Source organism: Rhamphochromis longiceps, linkage group LG8 (assembly GCF_057381845.1).
Source record: "Rhamphochromis longiceps isolate RC_006_pf linkage group LG8, R_longiceps_female_GT1.1, whole genome shotgun sequence".
NCBI lineage: Eukaryota > Metazoa > Chordata > Actinopteri > Cichliformes > Cichlidae > Rhamphochromis > Rhamphochromis longiceps.
In genome coordinates, this window is record NC_140564.1 from 34,715,306 (window position 1) to 34,727,182 (window position 11,877).

Genomic DNA, 11,877 nt, shown 5'->3' on the forward strand with positions numbered 1-11,877 from the left:
TGATCGACTCCAGCACTTTCTTCAAATAAAAGACAAAAACAAGCCAGTCAAAGCTGAGCATGTCAAATAAAATCAACCAATCACTGCAACGTGCTTAAACCTAATATTCAAGGTCAGCCTCTCCACACAGTAAGATCTCATTATATCCAGGAGTAGTGATGCAGACTGAGCTGCAGAAATAAACCAGCCTGATGTAGCAGAGGAGAGAAGCACGCTCATGTTTATGAGGTCAGAGAAGAACAAATGTGTTTGTGCATAACACGATTGTTGGTGGCAGAAGAAGGAACGAAACCAGCTGTGTCCAGGATAGGTTTGGTCCCCTAACATACCACCATCCTGCCTCCAGCCTAAACAGGAGTCCTTATCCCCCTCGTCCATGTTTTCAACCGAGGTGTCCAACTCCAGGCGTCAAGGGCCACCGTCCTGCAGGTTTTAGAGGTCACACTGGGCCTACAAACCTGAGTCACATGATTAGTTCATTACCAGGCCTCTGGAGAACTTCAAGACATGTTGAGGAGGTCATTTAGCCATTTAAAGCAGCTGTGATTCATCAAGGACACATTTAAAACCTGCAGGACACCGGCCCTCGAGGCCCTTGAGGTCCCCTGGTTTAAACAGTCAGAGTCAGACAGGACATCTTTGTGCTGCTGTGGTAGGTTATCTGCCTTCTTTCACCTCCCTCTCTTTACCAGGTAAAAAGTGTTTAAGGAGCACCTGAGACCACAGGTAGGGTTGTTCTCTATCACCTCCTCTTAGGTGCAGACGATCACAGTCAGTGGTCTGTTAGTCTGGAATGCAGAAAAGATGATGATCCAAAGTTCAGCTCACTGTTCAACAGTGTTGGTCAAGTTACTTGAAAAAAGTAATCAGTAACTAATTACTGTTTACTTCCCAAAAAACGTAATCCCCTTACTTTACTGATTACTTATTTTCAAAAGTAATTAATTACTTAGTTACTTTTTAAAAACACGATGTACAACCTGAATAGGTGATAAAGTGATAGATCTTTCAGCCCAATTCTACTTTTTCTGCATAATCATCATACAAAATGTAATCAGATGGAAAAGTCTCTTTTTAAAACTTGTTTTATTAGTTTTAATCTTTTAACTTTATGCATCAAGCAAAGATTAAATTATCTGCAACATTCACTGACTGGAAGAAATTAGTTTAACATTTAAACCTATTTTCTGCACATTCCAGCTCATAAAATAAAATATTTTTTGTGTTTACACTCAGTCTTTCAAATAGATGCAAGTAAAACACAGCAGAAAATAAATAAAGTCAAAGACTCAGCGGTCCTGTTGCTCTATTTTCACCTGTAAAGCAGGAGTGGGGTAGGCGGAGGTTTACCCTGGTGCAGGTGTGCCGCGGTCAGTGGAAGAATCCGCGAGTTTCTCTGTGAGTTTCCCATTACGTCGTAGCTACTCGGTGCTTGTCGGAAGTTTAGGGTTTTTTCGCTGTAAAAAGAAGTTTTCTTCCCACGCACAGCGGACACTAATGTTTTTGTCACTTTTTATGGAATCAAACTCAAAGTAAGGTCAGTACTTCCACGCTTTAAACGCTGCACGCTCATACTCTCTCTGCACTCGATATATGATCCATTGTTGATCTGCACACAGCTGTTGTCACTAACGGCGCACTCGCTTACGTCACTGTCATGAGACACTCTGCAAAAAAACCGCAGTTTTAGTAACGCAGTAACGCAGCATGCTTACAGGAAAGTAACGGTAATCTAATTACCTTTTTTGCTTACTTTACTCATTACTCGAAAAAAGTAATCGGATTACCATTACTGCCCATCTCGGCTGTTCAGATTACCAAGTAGTACAGCTCCCTAAGATTCAGGTGAAGGTGATTATTCCTGAAGAGCAAAAGAGAGGTAAATCTGTCAAAACGCTGTAATGAACCAAGGCAACAAGTTAGATTAGATTAGATAGAACTTTATTAATCCCTCGGGTGGGTTCCTCTGGGAAATTCGATTTCCAAAAAAGCACAGCACCGACAGAAGTTACAGAGTTATACACACACACATATATATAAATACAGAGACAATATAAATAAAATATACAAAGGGGATAAATAGAATAAATAGGAATAAAAATAAAAATACAAGTGAATTGCACATTTCAAGTATTGAGTCTATTGCACTGTTGACTATTTACAAAAAGTATTGCACAAGGTATTGCACAGTGAGGTGAAGAGGCACTACAGCTTAGTTGTTCCCCCCTCCTTTGTCCTCCTGTTTCCCCTCCCTCTCCCCTCCAGAGAGGAGTTAAACAGTTTGATGGCGTGTGGGACAAAGGAGTTTTTAAGTCTGTTAGTTCTTGTCTTTGGGAGAAGCAACCTGTCACTGAACAGACTCTTCTGGTTGTTAATGGCCGTGTGCAGAGGATGCCCAGCATTGTTCATAATGTCCATCAGTTTCTTTAGTGTCCTTTTCTCTGCCACTGTCACCAGAGTGTCCAGCTTCATGCCGACCACAGAGCTAGCCCTCCTGATCAGTTTCTCCAGCCTGGATGAGTCCTTCTTTGCTGTGCTGCTCCCCCAGCACACCACAGCATAGAAAAGTATCTTTAGTTTCAGCACCATAAAATGCTGACATCTTTTAGACATGTATGTGTTATTTATATTTTATCACAGTTTATTTCTGCCTGAATGAAGTCACAGAATGGTGGTACTTTTTAGATGGTACTACAGTTACATGTGCCCCAAAAAGGACTTATTTTGGGCAAGGGCACATCTGTGCGGCGGAGCGACCAGGAGAGGTAGTTGGGCAAGAAAGAGGTTCAGCTGGAGGAGACACACTGCAGACCTTCGCAGGTGGATAGCCATCAGGTATGCTGGTTAATAGCAGGTCAGGTGAGTGCCACACCCACAGATACACAGGAAGAAATAAGGACTGCAGGAGACTGCCAGTCAGTAAATGACTTTACAGCCAATTTTATATGAATCTGAGTTTATAATCTGAGATGAGAGCTTACTACTCTAACCCTCATTTTTGGCTATAAGACGTTGTAACAAGCGGTATTACGGCATAGCACAGCTAGAGGAGGTCACTTCTCACTATTGTGGCAGGAGGACTTGTGTGGTCTTGCTGTAGGTAGACCTCCTGACTAGCCTCCAAGTTTTCCGGTTAACTTCCAAGTTGCACATCCGCTAAACCTGCTGGCTGCCCATACCTCACCAGACCTCTGTTACAACGTTTGGGAATGTCAAGTCTATTCTTTCTTTAGTTCCCTGCAGGAAGGAATCTTGGAAACGGAGTGAGGTAATTGTGGTATAGAATAGAATAGAATAGAATGGAATAGAATTCAACTTTACTGTCATTGCACACGTCACAAGGCAACGAAATGTAGTTTGCATCCATCCAGAAAGTGCTTTAGCTCTAATATAGATATATTACAGAAATGTGTCTGTTATAGGTGGGTACAAAATATGGGTCTATTATGGGTATGTTACAATGTACACGGTATGAGGGTATGTTATGAATATGCTATAAGTATGGACAGGCTGTAGCGAGTGTACATCTGCATAATAACAATAATTGATGTCAGTGGTTTGTTCAATATGGCAGGAGTACATGAATCTCAGATTTTGGAGGTTAATAACTCACCTGAAGCCGTTTTGTGTTAAACCAGCCTCACAAATACAGAGGATTCATCTTCAGCTCTGCTGTGCAGAAATGCTGCAGTTTCATGCATCTGCCTGTTTGTGCCTAACTGTACCTACAGCAATCCAACAACCTCCAGTTTAGCCTCTACAGTGTCACATGGGGTTGAGAACAGGCCCCATGGTTCAGGGTATCCCCAAGAAAAGTTCACTTTTTTCAAGATAAGGTAGCCTTCATTAGCTGGACAGTGGGAATATTCACATTATAGCAGCAAAATTAGAGGAGGCATATGTACACAATTTTTGTTAATGGAATCTTCCTGCTTAAAGTCTGTAGTCCTGACAATCTTAAAACTGTCAGGTTTCATCTCACAGCGTTAAAGGAGTCTGATGGGTTTCTCGTATAGCCAGAGTGAGCGCTGTGTCTGTTTGCTCGTCACAGATTCAGACATGCTGCTTATGATCTTAAAGCAAAGGATCTAAATCAAGGACAGGATCTCCAGGCACAGCAAGGATGAGGGGAATAGTCTGGGAATACCAGACTCAAGTTTTTGCAGATGGCAAAGTTGGTTTACAAGAAAATCAACCCCTTGGTTTGTTCATAAGCTTTGGGTTGTTACCAAAACTACGAAGCAGATGGGATAGAGTCTGCAGGGTGGCTGGGTTTAACCTTTAAGGCAGGGCAAGGAAACTCCACATTCAGAGGGAGCTTGAAGTAGCTAGATGCCTCACATCAGATATGAGGTTGTAAAAACATCTGATCAGGATGAGCTCACCACTCTCCTACCTCCGGTTCTGAGCATGTACAGGTCAGAGGAGACTCCAGGGGTTGAGCAGATGCTGGTTGACAAGATAAAAGAGATCATCACTGAGTTTTGGAAGGAATGAGTTCATCTACCCCATCCTGAATTCTCCTGTAGAGACAGTCAGCAGTGTGTCCACCTCCACCTCAGTGACATGGACTCTAAATACTACCAGCATCTTCAAACAGAGGATGAACAGAGGTCACATTCAAAGGAGGAACTTTCCTGACCTTACAGGAAAAGCATTCATAATCATTGGAACTGAACTTCCCAAACATCGGAGAAGTCTCTGTCTCAGAGCCTTTACCTCAGCCTCTCTGCACCAGCAGCACCTTCACCCACTCCATCCGCTCCAGAGACGGCTTCTTCCTACAACTAAACCACGTACATCACTGGAGTCTGCTGGATGGTTGTGTTTGCACGCCCACCACGCCTGTGGTAGAGCGTTTCTCTGTACTGTCTGTCGCTGTATTTGCCGTATTGATTCCTCTGCACCTCGTGCTGCATGTTACTTCGTTATAATCTCATTTATGTGAATGCAGAGTCAGACCAGAGGAGCAGAAGCTGGTGAGTTTTTGGTTCGTCGCCGTCACTCAGAGATCAGTGAGATCCTCTAATTATTATTTATTATTTTGAACTCATCCATCCTCTGATGCTGACTTTTTCTACAGCTGTCACTTTAACCATTTTCTTTCATGCAGAACAAGTCTGTGTCGTTAACAATGTAAATCATGTGACGCTGCCTCTCTTATCATTTGTTTTTTCATATCTTCTGCTGCTTTTCTCCTATTCTGTTAAAAAATGATAATTAAAATCTGTTTTTGGTGCTGAGGACAGAAACTAGAGGAAGCGATTAATGAACTTTTGTTAAACAGCTCTGTTCCCTCAGCGGTCACAAAAGCACAAACAGGATTTGATTAAGATAAATCACTGATAACCCCAAAACCTCATTATTACACAGACTTTTATTTATTTCTCTTTGATTTCACCTCTCTTTATTTTTTATTTCCCTCCAGAAGAGTCACGGTTTGTTCTGGTTTTATGTCAGTTTGGGGTGTTTGACAGTTTTCATCTCTCAGACCAGTCTGGGTCCAGATCCTCTGCTTTAAGGTCACACTTCAAACTTTCCTCTGGACGAGGCACAGGGTTAGGGTCTCCATTTCTTCCTTGTCTTCAGCTGTGTGAATATTTCTCTGCATGCTTTCTGACGAGTGCGTTAGTAAGCTCCACCCAACTCTTTGTACCTGTATTTTGGGTGGGTACCTTTGGTAAGCTGTGGGAACGAGTCATTGTTTGAGCTGCTAAACCTTTCTGTGCTGGTCCAGCTCATTCTCAGCCTCCAGGCTCTCCATTCTCGTACAACACCTGACCTTCAGGGTTATGGTGCATATAGCAGTTAGGACATTTGCATTGTTACTGGTGTGAAGAAGAACCCAACCACAATCTTTCCATACATCTAAAACAGCTGTTTTCAGCACCTAAACCTGAGGCCCATCTTCCCACCCTCCACCGCAGATCTGCCCCCACAACTCCTATCAATGGAGGCAGACTCCTATCCTCCTCTGTCACACCAACCTTCAGCATGTCTTCCTTCACTACATCCACGAACCTCCTCTGAGGTCTTTGTGTAACATTACATGATCATTACATGTTACTTTTCCATGACTGAAGTTACAGCGGTCAGTGTTTCAAGGTACAAAATGATAACACCTCGTGTCATGTTCATGGTACGTGTGGGTCTACCATCTTCATATATCTACTATAAACCTTTTTAGATTTCTGTGAGTCTTCAGAGGTCAGGTGCATTGTGGGAGATATCTGTGCGGCGTTTTGATCTTTCACTGCCTTGGTTATGATGACTCAACCGTGGCTTCACATCCTGCCGGGGACCAGGCGACCTTTGACCTCTGAGAAAGTGGTAACTGACTTGTATTAAAGGAACAGTTCAACATTTGAAAGTCCTGTTGTTTAAATGTTGAACTGCTCCTTTAAAAAGACTACAGACTTGTGTGTGTGTGCATGTGAACTGTCTCGCACACACACACACACAGAGCTCTGGGGGTCTCCCTGAGGACCTGATTGAGAGCAGGGAGCTATTGTTGCCATGGCAGCGGCAGCTCCCCTCCTCCATCACCACTCGTTTTCTGTCTTTCATTGTTTTTATCCCTTCTTTCTTTTGTTGTCCTCTCTGCTTCCTGCAGATGTCTTTGTGTCACGATGCATTCAAAGTTTCCCACAATGCTTTGTGAAACGTAGCGTCCGGCCACAGGTCGCTAACACTCATACGTCAGCTGAGAGGAGTAACGCTTCAGGGCGTTTGTTCTGTGTGGGACAGCTGTACTGAAACACCATCTGCAGCGAACACCTCGGCATGGAGGGAGAGCTGGGTGGAGGCGGGTTGCAAAGCAGCAGGCAACAGCAGCTGAAGCAATTTATATAACCCCCACCTTCAGATGTGCTGAAGACCACCAGCTGATGTGGGCTGAAAAAAGCAAAGAAGACAACAACACTCAGACCCCCACCCTCAGACCTCCACCCTTGGGTTGGTGTCAAAGTGAGAGCTGAACTCCAGAGCAGCTGCTACAGGAAGATAAAATGATTGGCTACATTCAGACTGACCCGTCTGTTCAAAGCCAATAGCAGCTCATTATTCTTAGAGTGCTTGCTTCATTACACCAGATGTCCTGGGGTGGAGACAACACAGAGAATATCACATTTCATATTGCATATAGGTTTCAAACGCATCGTTCAGAGAGTGAGAATTTGAAAATAAAAGGAGAATATTTAGAACTTTTAATTCTCTCAGCCTGAGGATCATTACAGGAAACACCCCAGCATGGATGGGCTCGGACTTTGAGACGGATGTGGGGTTTCTGTAAGCGAACAAATGATTCTTTAAAAAGATTAAACGTGTGTTACTTACTCTGAGAAACACACTGAGGAGGACGACGAGGATGTTGGACTGCTCTTCATCCCGCTGCTGCGCTGTTTAAACCTGTTCGTCCGGGTGGTGCGTGCAGGTGTGTGCAGGTGTGTGCGTCTGCTCGTTGTGATGAATGTGTTGTTTACTTGCTGCTTCACACAACAGGAAGTGGAACTCTGCTGACTTCATGCTGAACACCTAAACGCTTCTCTCAGACTGATGCTCTCCATTACTGCTGATCAATGCTCGACCTATTGATTTGCCCGCTATTGATCAGTGGGCATCAACACACTCTGCGTCAATGTGTGTGTCTGTGACCTGTCTCACCTTGTCTAATCGTCCAATCAGGTTGTTTACATCAGCTGCTAACACAGACAAAAGGTGTGCGTATACATGTGTCCCACAGCCACATCCAGCTCGTTAACCCACCTGTTTCTACTTTAGAGTCGATTGGATCATCCAGAGTCACGTGACTTGCCTTTATGGGCGAGCTCAGAGAAGCCTTCTGACCTGTCTGTGGCTCCAAACTCCTTCCCAGAGTGATTTCTGTGTCATCCTGAGGACAGTGAAGGCAGCTCAGCAGGCTGTGAGGAGTTCAGGTGGCTCCTTGGAGGGTCGTGATTCTGACCATGTGACTTCCTCTAATAAGACTAAGAACAAAATAACTGAAGGACGGAAACACGTTGTTGTCTTTGCTGCCTTCGGTTGACCAACCCTGCAACTGCTCCAGTTTCAGTTTTCATCATTTTGGAGCACAAAGGTTTTTCTCTTTGTGATGTTCGAGCTTCACTGATTGATGATGCTGAGCTCTGAACTGTGCTGCCGATAAAGAGGAGAAACTTTTCCCATCAACCCTTTCTCACCTCTTAGAAGAAATGATTATTGATCTACAGCTGTTGCTGTGGTAACACACAGTGGACAGCTGGGGTCAGAGGTCAGAGCACGTTACCTGTGTAGTCTGTATTAAAAAAGAATTAGCAGCAGCTGCGTGTGAATCCAAACTTGGTTTCAGTTTGTTTTCACACCTGTGTTACAACGACGTGTCCTAAAAACCAAATTACGATTTCCATTCATGCTCATATTTTCTGTAACCGTATCTGTCACAGCCAGGAGGCAGTTTGTTTACACAAACACCAGAAAATGCTTTACACAACGCACGGGGCTGGGGCGGGGCTTCACTGAGTACGCCGCGTTCCAAATTATTATGCAAATGATATTTTTCTCTGTTTTTCCTAAATAGTTGATTCAAATGACAGTCGGCATAATTCTTGAGTCATTGACCAATAGAGTATAACTCAAATGTTACTGAACAAAATTTAAAATGCTCTGTTCCAAATTATTACGCACACAGAGTTTCAAAAGATTTGACAGGTTGTAGAGAATTGAAAATGGTCATTTGTTGATTTTGCAGCATTAGTAGATCAATTTTACTGAAATCAAAAGTTATTTCAATCAACTTGAATGTCGATATAGCCTCCCAGAGCTGCTGTTTGGATGTGAACGGCCTCCCACCCTCACAGATCTTTTGCTTGAGGATGCTCCAAAGCTTCTCAGTAGGATTGAAGTCAGGGAGGAATGGGGAGCGCCTTGAGGTGACTTTTGTTGTGATTTGGCGCTATATAAATAAAATTGAATTGAATTGACCGCACCATGAGTTTCTCTCCTTTTACGCCGATAGCAGCCAAGGATGCAGAGGTGTTTTCTCTCTTTCTACCATGGAGGAAAGTGGTCAGTCAGAAACTCCACATACTTTGCAGAGGTCATTTTCACACCTTCAGGGACCCTAAAGGGGCCGACCAGCTCTCTCCCCGTGATTCCGGCTCAAAACATGACTCCACCTCCTTGCTGATGTCACAGCCTTGTTGGGACATGTTGGTGGACGGCCACCAACCATCCACCTCTGCATCCATCTGGACCAATCAGGGTTGCGCTGCACTCATCAGTGAACAGGACTGTTTGAAAATTAGTCTCCATGTGGTTCTGGGCCCACTGCAGCCGTTTCTGCTTGTGAGCATTGGTTAGGAGTGGCCGAATAGAAGGTTTATGCACAACTGCAAGTCTCTGGAGGATCCTACAGCTTGATGTTCGCAGGGCTCCAGAGGCACCAGGAGCTTCAAATATGTGTTTGCTGCTTTGTAACGGCCTTTTAGCAGCTGCTCTCTTAGTCTGATGTATTTGTCTGAAACCTTCCTCATTGTGCCTTTATCTGCATGAACCCATGTGTGCTCTGACTCAGCCACAAATCTCTTAACATTACGGTGATCACGCTTAAATTTTCGTGAAATATCTGAGGTTTTCATTACGTGTCCAAGGCGGTCAACTACTTCACGCTTTTCAGCAGCAGAGATCATGTTTCCTTCCTATATTGCTTGAAAATGGTGGTCTGCTTAATAATGTGGAACATCCTTCTTTAGTAGTTTTTCCTTTAATTGGGCTCAGCTGGCAAACTAACGATCACAGGTGTCCTGAGACACAATCCCATCCATGGGTTTAATTGAAAAACAACTTATTTATTTGTAGCCAAGTACAGGATAGGGTAGGGGAAATTAAAGTAAGATGGAGAGAATGGGCCAATAGCTAGATTCGCAGGAGGGATAAAGGGAGTTGCGTGGAGAAGAATGACTGGAGCCACAGGTAAAGTTGCTATGAATTGTATTAAACTATTTAGCAACAATTTAACAGCATTTTATGAACAGGAATGAAAACATAAAATAAAATACAGTGACAGCAATAATAATAACAGTCAGAATCCTATCTGAGCTCAGATATGTCAGTCTTGCCGGCTTAATAGTCAGTGTTCAGTCAAGTCAAATCCAACAGGTCAAAAGTTTGTGATTGGTGCGATTTCGTCCTACCGCACTGTTGCAATTGTTCGTGAGAGAAGAGCAACCTGCCCTTCTGGGCCAACTCAGAATGGCTGTGGTTCGGTTCGGTTCAAAGGGAAAGGCTCGCCATCTTCCTCGTCAGGAAGAGATCCAGGTCTCACGATCCCATAAAAAAAACCTAGCCTGTAAACAACAGGACTATTACTAATTCAGTTCACACTCTAAAGATATACATGGCCATATGTAAATAATGTAAGTGCTATAACAAAACAAGCACAAAACATTAATTCTAATTTCTAACTATAGTCTATACAGTGCATCTTAATCATGAATGCAATCTTTAAATCACAATCAGCTTATTCTATCGTCAAGGTGCACATTTCTATCAGAAATCAGAAATAAACCATAAACTATGGTAGATTTTTTTTTTTTACAGTATTGCCCTTTAACTGAATTACAGGAGCATTGCTTTACACTGCATAGCAATGAAGCAATATATTATTTACACTCAATGTACAGAATAAAATTACCAAAAGAATATACAAAAACCCACAGGCTGTAGTTTTACAGTATGTGGTAACGTATCAGCACAGTCAGAATATGCAGAGACATCTATACAGTGCCGCTCGAGCATCAAATGTAACAAAATAAAGTAGATTCATGACCTTTAAGATCAACATTAACTTATTCCATCATTTAATTTTAGTGCATTTAATATTCAACAAGTAATACTAGAACATCATCAGCACACAAGCTGAGTGCTCAAAATGGCTGAACTCAGTGAGAAACCCCGTGTGTTCTCCCACAGTGAAAACGTGGTCAGCTACAGCTATGAGCATTAGGCTAGTTAGCTTTTCAATTAGCCTGATTCGCCCAGTCCCAGTTTAACTCACCAGCACACTTCTAATGTTCAACTCTCGGAGAGGATCTTGTTCAACTCTCAGAGAGGATCTTGTTCAACTCTCAGAGAGGATCTTGTCCACTTCATCCGCTCCCGCGCAGATCTACAACATTGAAATCGGGCCATTATATTCCCTGTTAACTTCTTGTTAGCTTTTTAGCTTCAAGGTTAGCTTAACAGCTTCTGACTCACCGCGATGGTTTCAAGGTCCGAAATGTTCACAATAAATCAGGTCCGTTTCTCCAAGGTCCATGCAGATCTCCGGTATGGATATTTGCTCAATTTATCAAGTTAATAGTTATTTTCCAGCGAAAAGCTTGGCGGTGAAAATCAGTGATGGTCTCGTGCACCTCCGTCTCTCTCTGTGTCTGAGCACGTGACGGTACAGAGCAGGGGAAGGCGGGGCTTGTTCCTTCCTAACCAGTAGGGGTGTTAAATATACTCTTTGGGTTTTATTCTTATATTTATAGTATTTATCTTTTATTATTGATTTATTTTTGATCAACTCAGTGATTAACAGAGTAATGATAAATCCCAATTAACAATAACATGTTGTAGTGCATTACTGAGTTGTGTAAACTCACTGGGTTACATATTCTTTATGAGACTTAAACACAATTTTCATAATAATTTGGAACGCTGCGTACTTCAACAATCCAGCCACGACTGAAAGCCTGCCACTACCTTCAGCAGTGACGATGATGAGCTCATCAGAGACAGGTGGGTGATTTCTTCCAGGTGCAAGGAGCCAAGGGCGATGGAAACAAAACCTGGTAAAGTCAACAGGAGAGCATTGTATCGGAGAGTTTATGGATC

The 11,877-nt window shown here is 43.0% G+C and overlaps 1 long non-coding RNA gene across 2 annotated transcripts; it reads right to left on the reverse strand.

The window, feature by feature from the left end:
- Positions 1-9,837: 9,837 nt before the first annotated feature.
- LOC146664367 (uncharacterized) lies at positions 9,838-11,625 on the reverse strand. Of its 2 annotated transcripts, none has more exons than XR_014912936.1 (3): positions 11,254-11,625; positions 11,054-11,164; positions 9,838-10,343 (listed from the first exon to the last, which is right to left on the reverse strand). It is a non-coding gene; the product is annotated as an uncharacterized LOC146664367 (long non-coding RNA). The 2 variants fall into 2 exon arrangements; XR_014912937.1 differs by having other exon boundaries at positions 9,838-10,338; positions 11,050-11,164.
- Between the last annotated feature and the right edge of the window lie 252 nt (positions 11,626-11,877).